This window comes from Tachysurus fulvidraco, chromosome 15 (assembly GCF_022655615.1).
Source record: "Tachysurus fulvidraco isolate hzauxx_2018 chromosome 15, HZAU_PFXX_2.0, whole genome shotgun sequence".
NCBI classification, from domain to species: Eukaryota; Metazoa; Chordata; class Actinopteri; order Siluriformes; family Bagridae; genus Tachysurus; species Tachysurus fulvidraco.
The window spans coordinates 9502814-9510553 of record NC_062532.1 but is presented as its reverse complement, the minus strand read 5'-3'; the positions used below and the strand labels follow the sequence as shown (position 1 = coordinate 9510553).

Sequence of the window (7740 nt, the reverse complement as noted above, 5' to 3'; positions counted from 1 at the left end):
CAACTGTTTGCTTTGAAAGAACCTCTTGGTTCAGAGTGACATCTTTGTTGTGGTCTGATACTAGTGAGGTCTTGAGCTCTGAAAAGCCAGCTCTAGAACTTGTGTATTTCTGTGACCTTATCATCAGAAATATCTGATCTGAAGTGATACCTGCTCTATGGGCATTCCAACTCCAAGTCCAGTCCATATGTCTCCTTCATTTGTCATGAAGTAATGAGGAAACAGGACACACCAACCATGAAACTACATATGAGCCTGTGTACATGGGGCGACAATGTAAAAACATCCTAATTCCTGTCATTTCTATATGATTAATGCAATACTGTTGTTAAAACCACTGAATTATTGCTAAATGTCACATCTTGATTGTTTCCATAATGGTGTTGTACAGAAGCAGAATGATGAACCTGACTATAGACATGAAACAACTATTATTTCTTACACTGCTGTCGTGATACAAACCTGTGAACGAAAGCAAAGCTTTTTAAATAAAACCTCATACATCTTTCTTAGAGAACAATATCGCAATCGTGTGTGAAATCATGTAGCACTATCAAACCCCACTCGGCCTGCTGCCATTTTAAGTGTGGCTCCAGTGGCTTAGGAGCACACGGAGTCCGATTTACATCCATTTTTTGCCAAATGCTGGGGCTAATATTATCCATAGTGGTTTGACTACAGGGTCATTATCAGCATGTAATAATCCAGATCATTTTCCTTTAAGTAAAGCTCTTTTGGAGGACTTTTATGTCGGAGAATCGCAGTCTCAACTCCAGAATCATTGATTTCATCTAAATATCTGCCATCAACTTATTCAGGTAAGGTACTTTGTCATAGTATACAATGCAATGATTTTAGAGAGTTTACTCTTTCATTTACTCTTTAGATTGTAAAGAGTGTAGAAAATAAATAAGATGTACATTGATTATTTTATTGATTACGTTTTTTGAGATGTAGATAGTGTGTGAAAGCTGGATTGTATACTGAGATGTGTTAATTCATCCAGGACGTAGTGCTAGGTGATAAAAACGCTCTTAATTTGATTGCAGTAACAGATTCCATGGTAACAATGTTAAGCTTAGAATATTGAAATACTAAAAGCTAAACTTGAATGTTTCCTATAGATACACTATATATTACAATCACACCCCCAGTGTCACCCATACGGTATGAGGATGGGTTCCTCTTGAGTCCGGTTCCTCTCAAGGTTTCTTCCTTTACCAATTTAAGGGAGTTTTTCCTTGCCACTGCTGCCTGAGTCACCTCAGACTTGCTCATAGGGGGATAAATACATACACATTGTGAACTATATACATCTAATAATAATCTAGAATTTTTTATTCTGTCAATTCTTTTACTTTTATTATTCGTTATTTCCTTTATCATTAATTATGTTTACCTTCTGCTCTGTGTTTATGTTCTGTAAAGCTGCTTTGAGACAATGTCTATTGTAAAAAGCGCTATACAAATAAACTTGAATTGAATTGAATTGCATTGAATATGATCAGGCTGCATCCGTTGACTTTCAGTGTGTGTTTTAACCGTGTATTTAACTATTCAATGCTTTCTCTACACATGGATTGTGTACCCACAATTCAGGAACAGTTAAAGGTGGCAGGTCAGAAAATACTGATGAGTGAAGACAGGATGATGACAATGTGAAGAGGAAGATAAACGGTCTGTTCATGACCGTATTGTTCCAAAGAAAGGCCACATCACCAGTAGATCTTGTTTGTATATTATAAGACTGACCAAACCCAGTTAAGCCTAAAATGTGTCACTGTTTAGTGCTGAGAAATTTAGCTTAGATGTTCCATCAGTAAAGAAACCAACACATTCAGTTGAACACATAATGGCAGGCTTGGACAAATCACTAGCTTGGGTGCGAGAGATAAGCAGATTGTCAGGACTACGTTTTGATTGTTGTTGCCCAGGATTCACGAGTCTTTTCGTGGTGAGGAAACAAGAGGAAAAAATATATCACCGCTTCTTCCTATTGAATTTAGAAATAGTTCTCATTTGCATTTTTTATTTATTCATCCTGTAATTTAACAGCACATGCTTCTAAATCCTAGCACTATAGACATAATCTATAGATGGGGTTAGTGGTCTGGAGAAGAGTAACTATGCAGATGGTTTAGCATGAACTGATGACTATCTATTCAGGATCAGGAACACGCTGAGGTATGAAAGTACTGAACAAACAAGCAATATAAAGAGAAGTGTAAAGTTGAACTCTATGTGATCTTTATACCAATTCAACACTTGTTTGACTGTATATTTGTAATCACACCACCAGTGCCACCCATATGAGGTTGGGTTCCCCTTTGAGTCTGGTTCCTCTCAAGGTTTCTTCCTTACCAATCTAAGGGAGTTTTTCCTTGTCACTGCTGCCTGAGTCACCTCAGACTTGCTCAGTGGGGATAAATACATACATACATACATACATACATACACACTGTGAACTATATATATATCTTAATTTTTTACTATTTTAATTCTTTGTATTTCTCCTTATGTTTAACTTCTGTTCTATGTTTTTGTTCTGTAAAGCTGCTTTGAGACAAAGCCCATTGTAAAAAGCGGTATACAAATAAACTTGAATTGAATTGAACTTTGTGTACTGTACACCGTCGCTGTATAAAAATAGCTCTATTTGTACCCTACTTCCAGTTTCACACAATTAATTCTGCATCCATTTAGTCAAACAATAATTTAGTCACATTTCTTTTTTTCTTTGTTTCTGTGGAGTGCTGAAAGCCAGAAAAGAAAGAAGCCAGATTCATTGATTTTATCTCGATCACATACAGAGTGCATGCTGCTTTGTCCATCAACAACTCATTTCAATTCCATTTTATTTCTATAGTGCATTTAACAATAAAAATATTCACTATTCAAATATTCAGCTTTCAAGAAATTCAGGATAGATTTCTATATTTTCGACTTAACCCTAATTAGTAAGCGTGAGGTGACGGTGTCAAGGAAAACTCCATGGGGCGACATGAGGAAGAAGCCTTGAGAGGAAACAGACTCATTAAGGAACTCACTTCATCTGGGTGACACCGTAGAGTGTGATTCTCAATAATTTCCCTGTACGATATGGCCATCAAAATTCAATTGTCTAAGCAGGAAATGCATTCTAGTTTTAATGTGTGTGCAGTACAACTATTCTGAGATCCTGAAAATGTGCAGTTTGTCTGTTTTAAAACATATAACTTGCTATATATTATTACATTACAGCTTTTAGCTACTAGCTAAAAATGTGTCCAGCCCTTGCAGAGAGCTTTAAACTGTGTCCAAGTTCATATACATGCATAAATACATGTGCATGTATGTTATATTACTAATTGCTTTCATTTTAAAGTAACAAACACAGATGTATTTTATGAACATAATCCTTCAATTCAGATATTATGCTCCTTATATAAATTCGTTCAATAATATTTGGGATTATTGTTGGAGCTTTACGGATATTTTTTTTTACATTTCTGAACTTTGCACTTACAACACAACAGGTCATAGTTGACAATATTTATAGCTCTATTTGTTTTGACTTATTGAAGCATGTACTGTACGGTAGCCGGTGCCCATCTTTGGTTACGAGCAAGTTAAGATTTTGTCTGCGGATGTAGTGTGTGAGTCCTGGACTGAGGCTCGGTCAAGTACCAGGTGGAATTGTGAAAGAACAAGGGGTCTGATATTTGGAGGGAAAACCTCAAAATCTCTAGCTCAAATATTTGAGATGATGAGGAGAGGAAGAACAAAAAGGATTTGAACAGTATCAGCCAGAGGATTGAAATGTAAGGTAACACACTATTTACTTATTTATTTATTTTATTTTTGACGTCTATGATATTGAAGTAACTGAATAAGTGTCTTCTTGGTGTGAATTAAATTCTTCATTTGCTTCAGAAAGGGATGTGCATGAGATCGTGAATGAAGAAAACAGGCAGGTTAAGTAACACAACTTCTCTGGAGAACAGGGTATGACACCTACACCAAGTTTCTATACTGTATATAGTTACAAGGAACAAAGATATAAAACATACTGGTTTATCCTAATTTAGCAGAATAGCCTAATCATTGTGCGTAAGAGGAAAAAAAAGTCTAGCAGACCTTTACAGACAAAATGAAGGGGGTGGTGCCTTCAGAGAAACTCACGTGTTCCAAGATTTCCAAAGACAGGGAAGTAAGTAAAGGCCAGGACAAACCAGATTAACCAAAATTAGTCACCGTGATGTAACAATAGGAGGAAGAAATAACCAGATGTGCCACCTATATACCTGATAGTATCACTAGCTAAACTCACGAGCTTCTGGACATTTTATTTTTTATTTTTCTAAAAAGAACAGCCTGGTCATGGCGATGTAATTCATACAGGATATGGGCTGGACAGACCTGTCCTACCTGCTCCAGCTCTGCTTCGGAGATTAAAATACGACAAGAACACGTGATGATCTTGGCATATATTCCAGCACTTTTATTTTGTACATTTGTGCTTTGGAATAAAAAACAGGCAAATTAGTACAAAAAAATGGTCTGAAAGTGAGATTGAAGTGAGTCAGACAATCAAAACACAGAGCAAGTAGACTAGCAAATGTTATTATTATTTTTTTTTGGAAAATCAAAAGTATTCTTAATTATTAAAGAACAACGTGTGCTTCCAGTTCATTGGCTCACAGTCCAGTTTCTTAAAAGGGAAAAAAAGAAAAAGTTTTGAGCACATGATGTCATGGAGAGGAAAAAAAAAATACAAGGTACTTTTTGGTAATCTTGTCTGTGTCGCTTAAACAGATGACGAACAGGTGGCGAAAACGTAAAACAAGATGAAGCACGTGATGGTTTCCTGTGATGTGACATCATCTGCATTGTACCTGTCTGATTATCCTCACGGCACACTTTTGTGAAAGCTTATCTTCCTCCTGTAGGTTTAATCCATCCGTGACCTGAAAAATAAAATAAAAAAATAAAAAAACAGTCAGAGAAGCAGAGGCAGGTCTTGGTATTTGATGTCAATGTACAAATGTGCTGCTGCTGGTCACAAATGAAAGACATTCACACACTTAAATGTGGAAAAAAAAACCTGCTATATCAGATCAGTCCAGATCAGAATCAGGGAGCTTAATGCAGAAACCACATTAAACACAGCATCTGAGGATATGCGATTCCTCACTTGCAAAAAGGAAGAAAAGGATGAAATAAATCATTGAATTTTCAATTATTCCCACTAGTACTGGGCAATATGACAGTATTCAGTTAATTCAATTCATTTCAGTAAGCTTTTTTGGCATGACAGTATACATGAAGAGTTTTGCCAAAGCATGACAGAAGAGAGAAGAAGTGTGATTAATAAACATTACTATTAAACATAAAACATCTAATGCCTGTATAGCAATTAAAAGATGAGGGAAAAGTAATTATTTGTTCATTTAAAATATATATTAATACCTTAAGGAAGATTGTCCATGTTAGGCATAAGGGAGAATTGGGGGTGAAGTTTTTTTTTGTTTTTTTTAAAATATATATCACATGATTGTTTGAATTCGCTTCACTCTGTTTCCCTCTGTTAGAAAATCCAGATGTGTCTCCACTTTATTGCTGTTGCACTGTGTGTGTATACGATCTGGCCTTTAGTGAGCCACGAGTTCTTGGATATCATGTATTTTGTAATGATATTGTGGTGATGATGCTGCAATTTGGTTTAATTAGTGGCAATTAGGTTGTGTGCTGTTTCAAATGTAAAAAAAAATAAATAAAAAAATAATAATACATAAATAATAAACAAACAAACAAACAAACAAATAAATAAATAATAATAATAAAATTTTAAAAAATTGTAAAAAAAGTTACAGATTTTACGGAATTTAAAATTAAAAACATTTTTTATGGCAACTTATTTGCGTACACATTAGCGTTGGCATTTGTGAGCTCAGGAGGAAGAAGGCAGACAGAGATCTCCTTCAAGTGTATAATTATATACAAGTTCAATGACAGACATCAGTATGAGAGTCGTGAGGATGAGCACAGGAAAGTCTTTAAGATTACAGCAGCAGGTCTTGGATGCAAATCTGTAGTATCAGGTGAGATTATCTGCTCAAGCTAGGGTGAGCTGGAAGTACAAATCATAGGGGGATCCATGCAGGACCACCCACAGCAGCACAAGGTGAATCACAAGACCATCTAATGACCTCACGAGCCCAGTCAGAACACGTCTGAGCTTCACCCCGGCACATTGTTCTTCCCCTTAGGCTGGGATTTTGCCAATTAGCTAGTTCTTAGTTATTTGCTAGAAATTACACTGTCTGTCCTGGCCTGGAGCTCCAGAGCAGTAGAGACATCAGCAAGAGAGACACAAGTTTAACCCATAGAAAAAATTGTCGAAATCATTAAATAAAATAAATAGTAACCTGGAGAGGTGTATGTATGTATATATATATATATATATATATATATATATATATATATATATATATATATATATATCTATATATATATATTTATTTTGTTGTACCCTTAAAGAAGGCTGTAAGAGTGAGTTTACTGCGACCAATTGGGCAAAACTGACATAGTTGACGTGATGCATGAAAATGATTTATTATTATTTTTCTGCCAGTCTAGAAACTGGACATTGATAGGTGAACTGTATGTGTGTTCAATGGTTATTTGAAGCCACTGACTATTTTGTTCACGTTCTATTATAAAGTTTATAGACATATAATTATTCCGTGAATTGCTGAGCATTTAAAAGTTGTATTTTTTTTTATTTCTTTTGTGAACTTAACTGATCTAAAGAATTGGGTATATAAACTGTATAACTAAGTTAACAGATTCCAATTAGAGGTGTTCGAACAGCTTTTATTTCAAGCAGCAGAGACAAAAGCAGCAGACACAAAGGCAGAGGAGGCACAAGGATCCGAGAAGAGATGAGAAGAGACACAAGCAGCAGAGACACAAGCAACAGAGACACAAGCGGCAGAGAAATAAAAAAGCAACAGAGACACAAGCGGCAGAGACACAAGCAACAGAGACACAAGCAGCAGAGACACAAGCAACAGAGACACAAGCGGCAGAGAAATAAAAAAGCAACAGAGACACAAGCGGCAGAGACACAAGCAACAGAGACACAAGCGGCAGAGAAATAAAAAAGCAACAGAGACACAAGCAGCAGAGACACAACCAACAGATATGCAAGCAACAGAGAAATAAACAAGCAACAGAGACACAAGTGGCAGAGACACAAGCGGCAGAGACACAAGTGGCAGAGACACAAGCAACAGAGACACAAGCAACAGAGACACAAGTGGCAGAGACACAAGCAACAGAGACACAAGTGGCAAAGACACAAGTGGCAGAGACACAAGCAACAGAGACACAAGTGGCAGAGACACAAGCAACAGAGACACAAGTGGCAGAGACACAAGCAACAGAGACACAAGTGGCAGAGACACAAGCAACAGAGACACAAGCGGCAGAGACACAAGCAACAGAGACACAAGCGGCAGAGACACAAGCAACAGAGACACAAGCGGCAGAGACACAAGCAACAGAGACACAAGCGGCAGAGACACAGCCAACAGATATGCAAGCAACAGAGAAATAAACAAGCAACAGAGACACAAGTGGCAGAGACACAAGCGGCAGAGACACAAGTGGCAGAGACACAAGCAACAGAAACACAAGTGGCAGAGACACAAGCAACAGAGACACAAGTGGCAGAGACACAAGCAACAGAGACACAAG

At 36.9% G+C, this 7740-nt stretch overlaps 1 long non-coding RNA gene across 2 annotated transcripts; it reads left to right on the top strand.

Moving 5' to 3' along the window:
• The first annotated feature begins 3562 nt into the window (after window positions 1-3562).
• Window positions 3563-7078, top strand: LOC125138901. Of its 2 annotated transcripts, none has more exons than XR_007138019.1 (3): window positions 3563-3800; window positions 3913-3984; window positions 6853-7078. It is a non-coding gene; the product is annotated as an uncharacterized LOC125138901 (long non-coding RNA). The 2 variants fall into 2 exon arrangements; XR_007138018.1 differs by having other exon boundaries at window positions 3563-3805.
• Window positions 7079-7740: the final 662 nt, after the last annotated feature.